General features: G+C 36.9%; 1 protein-coding gene across 1 annotated transcript in view; it reads right to left on the reverse strand.

Annotated features, from left to right (window-relative positions):
- The window catches only part of LOC150093582 (carboxypeptidase D-like), a 506,393-nt gene that overhangs the window by 136,365 nt on the left and 357,191 nt on the right, over positions 1–12,837 (reverse strand). The gene's annotated exons all lie outside the window — the stretch shown is intronic.

Genomic DNA, 12,837 nt, shown 5'->3' on the forward strand with positions numbered 1-12,837 from the left:
CTACCGATAGTATTAGTGTGGGATTTTTTTTCTTGCTTAAACTAAATACGAAAACGTTAATATTAGACCTAGTAACCTGCAGAGAAAAAAAAATGGCGGCTGCATTGTCATTCCATGATTTTAATTTGGATTTCAGTAGGTTCGTTAAGTGTGAGGTCTGTTATATGTATTCCTTCGATTACATAAATGATTTGTGGATGTTTAGTGCAGATGGAAGAAGGGTGTGTGCGAAATGTGACCTGAACGAGGAATTGATGAATGCGAATATGAAGTTGATGACAGAAAGTGCTAGTACCGATTGTGTCGTGAGTGCACGTTTGAAAGAGAATGGCGAGAAAGACAGGCGAAAAAATGTTAAAAAATCAGGAAAAAAGAAAAAGAGCAATTTGACAACCGTAACGGATGTTAAAAGGGACGAAAGTGAGGCGGAAAGAAACGAAATTGAGAGAACGAATGAAAGTAGAAATGGCGTGGTGCAGAAACCGCAAGTAAAAAAAATCGAAAGAATGAATGATAGCGAAAAAAGAATGACTGATGGCGAAAGTTGGACGCATGTTGGAACGAAAGTACTAAACCAAAGAAAGATGAATGACAGTAAAAGTGAAAAGAATGATAGCGAAAGTTGGACGCATGTTAGTCCGAAAGTACGGAAACAAAGAAAGATATGTGAGAGTGAAAGTGAGAAGAATGACAGTGAAAGTTGGACGTATGTTGGACCGAAAGTACGGAAACAAAGAAGGATGAATGAGAGGGAAAGTGAGAAGAGAGGGTCGAGAGTTAGAAAGTTAGAAAGATTTAATGATAGAGTGAATGTGTCGCGAGGTTCAGAAGGTGAATTGGATTGGATGAAGCAAGAAATGAAATGGATGCGGAATGAAATTAAGAGAATGCAGGTCAAAACTATTAAAATAAATCATGATGGCATGAAAGAGTTAACAAAAGATGAGCGAGTGGCGTTGTATGGCGACTCCATTATTAAAGGTGTGCTAGAGGATAAAATGCACAAGGTATGTTTTCCAGGCGGTAAAATGAGTAGAGTGATTGAGGCATTGAACATAAGGCGGGAACGAGCAAAAGAGTTAATTGTATTAATTGGAACAAATGATTTGAGAGAGAACAAAGAGCATGTCAAAATGAATGTCAGGAGACTGCTTGGAAAGATAAAGGAGAATAGTGTGACAGGAAGGGTGGTCAGTGTGTTGCCTAGGTATGATTGTGGTGAAATGAGGCGGAGAGCAAGGATTATGAATGATATTCTGGCTGAAATGTGTGAGGAGATGGGAGTACAGTTTGTTAATGTGTGGAATGAGTTTGAGGGACGAAGTGAGCTGTATGGGAGCGATGGACTGCATTTGAGTGGTTATGGTGTGAGTCGCTTGGAGAGACTGCTGCTGGAAGGTAGAGAAGTGAATAGAGAGAATGAATCAGATCAAGAGGGGAGTGATGTGGAAGAGCAGGAGAGTAAGACAGGAGAGATTGAAGGAGTGGAAATGAATGTGGAAGTGAGTGGTATGAGTATAGATAATGAGAGAATGGGTGTGCAAGAGGAGCAGGGAAACGGGGAGGCTCAGGGTGGACAGGGATACACAGCGTGAGAAAGGTGGATGCTCCAAGAGGAGGTGAGAGAATGTGTAGGCAGGAAAGTAATGGGATGATCAGGGATCAAAAGGAAACAGATGGAATTGCAAAGGGTTCTAAAATGAAGAAGCAGAAAGGGAAATGGCCCCAGTCCAGCATGGAGAGATCACATCGAGTGAGTGGTATCAGTGGAACTAGCTGTAGATCCAGAAATGAGTTGTTGTGTTTGTATACCAATGCTAGAAGTATAAGAAACAAGGCGGATGAAATGGTTGCACTAATTGCGTCTGTGCACCCAGAGATTGTCGGAATAAGTGAGACATGGTTAGATGAGGATGACATCCTGACAGGAATAGAGATGGAAAGGTATGATGTGTTTCGTGAGGATAGAAGGGGTAAAAAGGGAGGGGGAGTGCTATTGATGATAGAGAAAGAGTTATGTCCATACAAGGTAGAGATGCAAGGGGGAAATGGGGCCAGTGGTTTTGAGGCAGTATGGTGTGAGATAGAGGTGAATAGAATCAAATACTTGGTGGGATGTTGTTATAGACCTGGTAATGTGGATGGTGGTGATAGTGAAATGTATAGTCAAATAAGCCAAGCAAATAAGAAAAGGGTGATCATTATGGGTGATTTTAATTATGGCAATATAGACTGGAATGAAGAGATAGCAACTGGAAGTAAAGAAAATGAGTTTCTTGAGTTTTTGAGGGATAACTACCTCAGACAGTATGTAACAGAGGGCACAAGAGGATTAAGGGTCTTGGATTTGGTCATCTCATCGGAGGATGTAATTATCAATGAGGTATCAAATCATCCACCAATTGGTGAAAGTGACCATGAGGTGATTACTTGGGTGGTTGCCAGCAGTGCAAGGACCCCTGTGAAAAAAGGGTATATGTGGAACTACAAGGGGGGTGATTATGAAGAGCTCAGGAGACAGCTTGCAGGTGTAGCATGGAATGAGGAGTTAGCTGGAAAAGAGATCAATGCAGCTTGGGGGATTTTCAAAAAATATTTAGTGGATGCAATGTCTAAATGTATACCACGGGTGAGAAGGTTAAATAAGTTAGGTGTGAGATGGATGAATAAAGAGATTAAGCATGCAATACAGAGAAAAAGGGCATTGTGGAGGCAGCATAAGAGAAGTGGAAGTAACCAATTTCATGAGTTCTACAAAGACCAGGCAAGGAGAGTGACTTGGTTGGTGAGAGTAGCTAAAGAGAGGTATGAACAGCAGTTAGCTAATGAAGCTAAAAAGAATCCTAGGGAGTTCTTTCGATATGTAGCCAGCAAAAGAAAGAATGATTATGGAAGGATGACATTGATTGGAGGAAATGGTATAAAGACAGCTATTGCAGAATGTGTGGTGGAGATACTTAATGAGCAGTTCATAAAGATCTTTCAATCTTGTGAATGTGACTTCATGGAGAGATTAAGAGCAGTTGATGATGGGGAGGAGAGACTGACTGTAAGTGAGCAAGAGGTGTTTGGGGAGTTGAGTAAACTAGATGTAAATAAGGCTGTGGGACTTGATAATATATCACCGCGTATTCTGAAGGAATGTGCCAGAGAGTTGACACCTGCCTTGACATATTTTTTTAATACGAGTCTTGCACTTGGTCAAGTCCCTAAAGAGTGGAAGGAGGGCAAGATTGTGCCACTTCATAAAGGAGGTGATCGAACTCAAGCATCAAACTATAGGCCTATCTGTGTGTCGGGTGTTGTGGTTAAGTTGTTGGAGAAGCTTGTGAGAGCTAGAATCCAGAGTTGGGTTGACAACAATGGTATAATCTTTGATGGACAGCATGGATTTGCTAAAGGGAGGTCTTGTTTTAGTAATCTACTTACTTATTACAATAAAGTGACTGCTTCCTTGGACAGAGGAGAAGGATACACAGTAATATACTTGGATTTCGCAAAAGCTTTTGATAGAGTGCCTCATGATAAGTTGACAGTCAAACTAGAGCAGATGGGGTTGGATATTAGATTAGTGCATTGGATTGGAGACTGGCTATCTGATAGGTATCAACAAGTTGTGTATGGGGGTGCAATATCCAGGAAAAGGAAAGTCACTAGTGGAGTACCTCAGGGATCTGTTTTAGGGCCATTACTATTTAACTTGTATATTAATGATATTGGCGAAGATTTGGATGGAGATATTCAGTTGTTTGCAGATGATGCAAAGTTGGGAAGAACCATAAAGAGTAGTGAAGATGTTGTGGCCTTGCAAGAAGACTTGAATAAATTGAGTGATTGGGCAAGCAAATGGGGGTGTGAGTTCAATGTTGCAAAATGTAAGGTTTTAAAATTTGGAAAACAAAGATGGGATGCAGAATTTATGCTTGGTAAGAATATATTGTTGGAAGTAGAGGAAATAGGAGATCTGGGAGTGATAGTGGATAAGGATCTAAAATTTAGGGGTCACATCGCCAAAATTGTGAAGACAACACAAAGACTTCTGGGAATGATGAGGAGGACACTGACGTGTAGAAGTAGGGAGATTCTTGTTCCATTGTATAAGGCTTTGATTAGGCCACACATGGACTATTGTGCCCAGATTTGGTCACCTGGTTTTCAGAAGGATGAGGAGATGTTGGAAAGGGTCCAAAGGCGACTGACTAAGGTAGTTTCTGACCTCTGGAATGTCGAGTATGAGGAAAGATTGAAAAGATGTAATTTGCAGAGACTAGTGGAGAGAAGGAAGAGGGGAGATATGATAGAGACCTACAAGTTGGTAAGGGGTTGCTATAGGATCAATGGTGGAGAAGTTCTACAGCGAATAGTGGGAGATCAGGGGAGAACCAGAGGTCATCCCTGGAAACTGTATAAAGAGGGTGTGAGTAGGGGAGTGAGAGGCAGGTTTTTTTCGTGCAGAGTTGTGAATGATTGGAATGCCTTGCCTGAGAGTGTGGTGTCTGCAAGGAGTTTGAATGTGTTTAAGACCCGGTATGATGAGATGTGTGTGAGATAAAAGGACCTCCTAGATGAGTCTTTGACTCCATGAGGTCTTGTTTAATAATAATAATAATAATAATAATAATAATAATAATAATGACCGATTCCCCCCCCCCCATCTCCATATCAATCATACACACACACAAGATCTCAAAACTGATAGTACAAACAATGCCATATGTGGACAGGTGTTTAGAAAGAAGAAAGGAATCTTCTAATATGTCTTGAAAAGATGGATGTTGTATTCAGTGAATATGGTGTGGAGGAGGACTATTCAAAAGAACAGATGAAGATGGAATAAGGGAGGAGAATGAAAAGTTGGCTTGATAAGTTTGGAGATGAACTGTGTATGGATGTTAATCAGCAGCAGCTCAAATTTATTCATGATTAGAAGAAAGCTTAGGAATGGTGGTGTCAAGTTCAGTGAAGCAGTACACATGGAAATAGCTAAAGAAAAAATATAATGCAGAAACAGAGCCTCTATGGCCAAGGTGGATTAGAGGGGATCAATGAGTGATTAGTCATCTATTAAAAACAGCCTTATTTTCTGAATACAATCAAGCATTCTTGCAGGTGGGGAGTGCCCCACTTAATATGTAAGAACAATATTCCAAGGTTAACAGTTAAGCCCAACAGAAGTATTGTTTAAAAGTTTTTTATATGGTAAAGAGGCCAAAGATGTGGCTAGACATAAAAGTCAGCCTAAGAAGAGAAAACTGATCTTGGTTGGTAAATGGAATATTATCAAAAGTGAGGGCAAGAGAAGCATGGTTCATCTTTGGAAGTAAGACTGAACTGTTTGATAGCATTAAAATTCACAAAATTATCCTCACTCCACTTGAGAATGGGTAAAAGATCAAAGTTTAAGACACTGGTCACAGACAATCTTGAAGCTTGAGTACTACAAAGTTCTGTGAATGAAGAGGAGGAATGGAGAGTACTGTCATCAGCAAAACTCATGGATGTCAGTGAGAAGATCACTGATGCACAGGAAGAATTGTGTAGGTGAGGGCACAGAGCCCTAAGGCGCATCAGTACCAATGGAAAAATCTGATGTGAGGAAACCATCCACTATAACACATAATAAATGACCAGAGGTGAAGCTGGAAATCTGCTTACAATATACCCTAGAAGGACAACCCATAAGATAGTAGTTTGGTAAGAAAGCCACGATGCCAGAGTCAATCCTTGGAAATATCAAGAATGATCAAATGAGTTTCTCCAAGTCTTTCCACAGCTTACATCCAAAGATGGACGAAGTGAGATCTGCTGTGCAACATGAGTGGCAGAATCCATATTGGTGATCTTTTCCATTATTTTTGAGTACTGAGGTATGGGCATTAGAGTGATAAATTGATGGTTGACTTTTTTTTTTTTTATGGAGAAGGCTTGACAGAAGATTGCTTTCATGCTGTTGCATAGATGCTAGATATGTGTAACAGTTTGTAAAGGCAATACATGTGGGTGTTAATTCTGGATCACGTGCTTTTAGTACAACTGGAAGGACAGTGGGTCAAAGAAAATTATTAATATCAAGACTACTGAATATTTTTCTGATGTCCTTTTGGTGACAAATCAGATGAGACATGTGGGTAGTCAAGTAATATAGTGGGAGGAGATGTGCCTTGGTTGTCTACACAAGGACTGGAGGAGAAGACTGATTCCAAGACTGCCTTAATCTAAGCAATTTTACTATTGTAACATCAGAATATGAGATGGGTAAAAACATGTAACAGAAGACATTGCACTCAACAGCCTTAGTGAGAGACCAGAAAGATCATCTGCCTGTAAACCATGAAGCTTTCTGCATTCAGCCTCAAAGACTGCTTGGGATTTGGCAATGATTTTATTATTTTTTTAAATAGTTGTTATTGGCTGTAGCGTAAGCTGAAAGAAAAGACAGAGTTTTAAGTTTAGCCACTGAATGTATGCTGAATTTTCTGGTTTCGAATGCTTCAACATATTTGTTGGAGAATCAGATAGTTGAGAGTTCAAGTGGATTTTGAGCAGATTGGGGAATAAAGGCACTTATTCCAGAAAGTAAAATTTTAGTTATCAGAATGAAACACATGTTTGGACAGAACTAGACTGACCTTCAGTATAGAATTCCTGAATATCATCCCAGTTGGTACCATTGTAGTGCCACAGGATAAATACAAAACTGAGACTGGCTAAGAGAAAGATAGATCTGTCAAAAAAAAAAAAAAAGGACAAGGTTATGGTCAGAATTATCCAAGGATAATCTTGACAGGAATGCTAATGTAAATGATGGTATCCTAGCAGGTTAGTTAACAATTTGTGCTATTTTATTACTGACAATCAAAAATTCAGTTTCTTTTACAGATTAGTATGTGAAATTAGAGAAGGAGACAGTTCGAATTATGGACACTGAAATCTCCAAGGACAAATAACTCACTGTTTGGATAATTGAATTGTATGTGATCAACTTTCAGAGATATGATAGTTTGCAGTAATGAATTTTCTTTAGAAAAGTATTGTCTCAGTGGGGCTTCAGTCAAGACTTCTGTAGTTTGCTATAGCAAGTGAGTTTGTTACAATGACATTTGTTATAGCGAGAATAAACTGTGTATATCAGTTTATCATAATTATTTCCTAAATCATATGATAGTTTTTTTAAGTCTCATATTATTATTATCATCTAATACTTCCAGGAAGTCAAGGACTTATTGAGAGCAGCTACACATCACCCAAACCAGCTGTCATACCTTCACTTAAACTCATTCATATTAGATGCACTCACTATCTCAAAAGGCAAACTATTCACTCACTGCTCTGTGAAAGAAAAATCTAGCCCTTACCCCTTTCTTAATGGCGACAAACTAACTTGCATGGATGCACTTGTGTTTTCTCCCAACCTTCCAAATAATGAAAAATTTCACCAGACAATATCCTATAATACCCATTCAGAAGTTTGTATCATATCACCTCTCTTTCTACTATTAAAAAAAATTCTGTACTCCACATACTTAATCTGTCCTCATAATTTAAATTCCATAATCCCAATAAAATCTTGGTAAGTCTTCTTTGCACCCTTTCCACAGCTTCTTTATCCTCTTGGAATCCAGGAGACCAAATCTGCATGCAATAATTCATGGTCTTATAAAGAGGCAAAATGACTTCCTTATCCTTACACGAAAAGGTTTGGTTCAACATCACAATTATCCTCTCAGTTGCTTTGAAACTTTTGCTATATCACCTTTGAACTTCAAATTCCTATCCATCATTATGCCAAGATCCCTAGTCTCATCAGTTTCTTGTAGCATAACCCCATTAATATAATGCTACTGAAAATCTCATCATGCCAAAGAGCATTATTACATTTACTCATTTTAAACTGATAGCCATTTTGCCCAAACTTCCAGCCTATTCAAATCATTTTGTAAGTGCCAGATATCAGTAGCATTCCTGATTGTCTGCCTATCTTCAATCATAGGCAAACAATGCACATCTCCTGTAAGACCCTTCCTAATGTTATTAATCTATAAATAATGAACTCTGAGGTACACTGCTAGTCACCTTAAATCTAGTAGATCAGTGTTTTTCAACGTGGGGCGTATGCCCCATAGGGGGGCAATTTGAATATTTTGGGAGGCAATTATAAAATGTACATATTTATATTATACTTTTTCAGAACTTGGCTGACTATTATGCTAGAGGGGGGGACATCAAAATCTTTGAGACATTGAGGTGGGACATGATCCAAAAAACGTTGAGAAACACTGTAGTAGATTCACACCCACCATATACCACTTTTTGATATTACTCTTCAAACATCCACTTATCTAAGTCAAGAGTTTATATTCAAATCCCATATTCTCCAGTTTATGCAACAGCCTTTTATGTGGTATCCTATCAAATACCTTAACAAAATCCAACATTATCATAGTGTATCCATTCCCTTTATCCAACTTGGCCATAACGTTGTTATAAAATGAGCAAATTGCTAAAACATGATCTTCTTTTAGTAAACCCATGTTGCTCCTTACAGAGTATAGTTTGTCTACTCCTTTCTGTATGTGCATTTTTACCAACTTCCTTAAAATCTTCATTATCATACCAGAGATACGAATACATAGACACATCAGATTTTGCACCATCCTTGTAGAATGGAACTATCACACATTCCTTCCATTCCTGTGGTATCATTCCTGAGCTGAGACTCAAGTTAACAAACATGTAAAATGCATAGCCAATTCAGCTGAGAATTCCTTTAGCAAACGTGCTGTTATTCCATCTGTCTCTGCTGCTGACAAATTCTTATCCAGGTTATGCAACAGCTTTTCAACCTCATTTTCATGTGCCTCTAATTCTTCATCCAATGTAGCACTGTGCACCATGTTACATACACCTGATGGATATATCTTAGCAAAGTGAGCACTCATTAATTACACAATCTCATCAGCTTCTTACACTAGAGTACCATCTGCATTTAATAACGTTATTCTTCCATACTAATTCTTTCTTTTGTTTGCTGCATAACAATAAAATTCTTTTGGATTGCCTTTGGCTTTCTGGACAACACTCATTACTTTTCTGGCCTGAGCTTTATATAATTCATAACCCCTCTCACTCTTATCTCACAATAATCTTTCCACAACATCATCTTCTTGTGGATCGCTTGCTTAATAAGGTTGCACATCCATTTCACTCCCAACATATTTCTTATTCGAACACCAGGGATACATTCAGCTGCTTCATTAAATAAATATCAGCATGACATTTATTGCATTCAATAACTGATACCATGGGATCAAAGATAGTATTCTATTCTCCTAAGTCAAATTTTCAGCTTTGTAGTTCAGCATGTAAACTGTTCTAATGGGAACACCAATATAATTAGATACTTCCCAAGAAAGCACAGCATGATCACTGTCATCAACTGGTGGTAAAATAGTTATATTCTTAACAGAGAGCTGTTCTGATTCTATGAAGAAATCTAACACTCTTTGACCCCGAGTTCCTTCTTTCACACGCTACTTGAGAAATTTGTCTCGCAGCAATTCAATAAATTCCTCTTCATTCTTATCATGATATTTCTCTCTACCCAATCAATGTAAAATAAAACTAAATTGCTGATACATTTCTTCTTCAGAATTGAGCCACCAGGTCTGTAGCAACACTCTACTATATATTTCATTTTGTTAGCCTCCACTTCACACTAGATAGACTGAAACTTACCTACATGAGAATTTTTTCCATCATTGTTTTCTTGCATTTCTAGCCTAACTGGACTTATGTTGTCTGAAATCATTAGCAATACTCCCTCCTCTCCTATCTCTTCTGTCATTCCTAAAAATACTATACCCATTACACTCAATCCCAGTTACTATATCTGATTCTAGGTTTCACTAATGCCAACAATCTTAGGCTACATCGTATTCAATAAAACAACCAATTCAACCCCTTTGTTTCTGATGCTCCTGGGATTTGCATGTAAACCAAAAATTACCACCTAGCCAATATTTATAATTAGATATGCAATCTATTTGGCCTTCTTGTAGAACTTCCTCTTTTCCCTCCCTAGACATACTCAAAAGGTCCAAACCCTAAAGCACATATTTTCACCTCTTCGAGATACATAACCATGTTCAAAGCCGCATATCTGAGTATATACTTTTTAAAGAAGTTAGGTATGACATAATATTCAGTGATCAACTTGACTGAGCTACAAAACATGTGGTAAGAAACAGTAGATGAATCAAAATGTGAGAACATAGATAATTCAATAATTCAAAAGCTAAAAAGAAACAAACAGAATGGAGAAGATGAATAAAATAGACAATGCTTTTAAAATCCACTGTCTATTTATAAGATTTAATAGACAAATGAAAATATTAAAATATTTAATCTATTAAAGTATTTAAAAATTAAGAATTAAAAATGAAAAGAATAAAGGGGAACAAACCTTATAAAAATATAAACAAAGCTGTTATGATATAACTATGTGCTGGCCATTTTGTAAAAATCATTTTAAGGTTTTATACAATTCAAACTAATTTGAGCTTACCACATGGTTCAGGATTATGTATTAAGAGGTGTTCGGTTGGTTGGAGAGTAACAAGGAACAATTTATTTTGTTTAATTGTCATGAGGACAAGATTTTAAAAAAATTCATTTTACTTAAGAAAACATGTAGTCTTGGTTTGGAACATAGGGGCAACTTTACTCCAAAGCTCTGTTACTTCTGCTTAATAATTTTAATTATTTGAGCTATAAATTAAGTTATAATGATGATTTAGACATTTCTAATAAAATTAACAAATTCTCTAAAGTAAACGAACTAGCAATAATCACAAAAAAAAAATAATAATAATAAAAATGCAGACTAAGAATGTATAATATGTTATCCAAACCAATATTATTAAATAGAAATGAAGCATCGACAATAAGAGGAGATAAGAAAAAAAATCACCACAGCAGAAATGAAATACATAAGAAGAACAACAGGTTATATGAAACTAGATAAAAATGAAATTAAGACATACAGAAAGAATTAAACTAAATGCCAATCATGAAACAATAACATAATACAGGATTGCATAGCAAGAATATCTAAAATGAATGACATGAAAGAATACCCAGGAAGATGATAAATTACAAAGAAACCAAATGATCAAAGAAGCAGGGGTAGACCAATGAAATTCTGGGATCAGACTGAAACAAGCCACCTGGGTTAGATTCATTCTCAAGCAGACTTGAAAAGGAAATTATAATTGAAGATGGAACTGTATATTTATAAAGGGAATCTGGAAGCCTTAGAGGCTTGCCTTTTTTCTGCATGCAATCTGTTTCACTTTGCTTGAGTTGAAATGAGAAGAGACATGGAAGTCTAATTAAGTTTGATCTAGTATACTATCTTGCAGCTTTCTGTAGAATAACTGTTTTAAAGATGTATTCTCAAAAATGAAATGATGGTTTGTTTAATGATGTTTAACTCCTCTGAAAACATCAGTCATGTTGAGTTCATTTTAGTAAAATTATGGATCCTACAACTGTGTTAGGAATAATTACAGGGATCCCTTGCTTATCACGGTTTGCTTTGATCTGATTAACGCAGCAAAATTAATTGCGACAATTCCTCTATATATGTGGCACGAGTTTTAATTAATGTGCCTTTGAATTTATGACACAATAACCCAAGCCTTCTGATTCACTCACCAAATTATTGGCACTTGCAGCTTCACCTGCTATTTTCACATTCTTTACCCCAACCATAGATCTAGAATTTTCAAGCCAGCCTTTGTTAGCTGTGAATTTTGAATTGTCTTCTTTATATTAAGGCACTAATTAGAATTCTCTTTTGATTGCAGTCTTCCAGCCAAATAATCAACAGATCTTCCATTTCAACCATTATAGCACTTTGGTTACGTGTGTGTGTGTGTACTGCATACTTGCTGATGTAGATGTAATTTTACCTTACTCGCAATACTCATCAGGTTTGGATAAAATAGTCTGTATTGTAGACGCGTTAAAACCAAATTCACTTTCAATCTTACTTTTACTTTCCCCAGAATTTAAATCTTTAATTATATCAAGTTTTGTATATAAGGTAATTGACTTTCTTCCTCTTTCTTTTCACTTAATGACCTGGTTGTGGGATTGCTCTTATTCTTTGACATGATTAATTGGCTGTAAATTTACGAAGAACGTAATTTGTAAATACAGCAGAACAATTGGAGCTTGTAATACACCCATGGACATGGGTGTCATTGCAACTTTCAAAGCCTATTTTCTTAAAAAAAAAAAACATTCTCAAAGGCAGTAGAAACAACAATGGGAGAAAATGCGATTACATTCAAAGAATTTTGGAAAAATATTAACATTAAACATGCAATTGCAAACATTCATGACTCGTGGGCGCAAGTGTCTTCTAGCTGCATGAGAGCTGTTTGGAAAAACCTTTTGCCAGAATGCACTAATGACTTAGATGGTTTTCAAAATCCTATGAACAATTGGTTGAAGAAATCGCAGTTGGTGAACACCTTGGTTTTGATGGTGTCGATGCAGATGTTAAATAATTATTGAATTCAAATTCAAAAAAATTTCAGTGACAATAAACAAATGGAATGTGAAGATGAGGTTCCAAAGTAGATAACAATCAAAGAACTGGATGGAATATTTCGTAGTTTAGAATTGTTTAAGCAGCAAGTAATGGATATGGATCCAGATATTAATCGAAGAATGCTTGTTTGCCGAGGTCTAGAGAGTCACTGTGCTTGTTATTTAAGAATTTATGCTGATAATAAAAAAAACTAAAACTGTCCAAATCATTATTGATAA

The sequence above is a fragment of the Typopeltis vanoorti genome, chromosome 23 (genome assembly GCF_054136105.1).
Source record: "Typopeltis vanoorti isolate ZY-2024b chromosome 23, IOZ_Tvanoo_1.0, whole genome shotgun sequence".
Taxonomy (NCBI): Eukaryota; Metazoa; Arthropoda; class Arachnida; order Uropygi; family Thelyphonidae; genus Typopeltis; species Typopeltis vanoorti.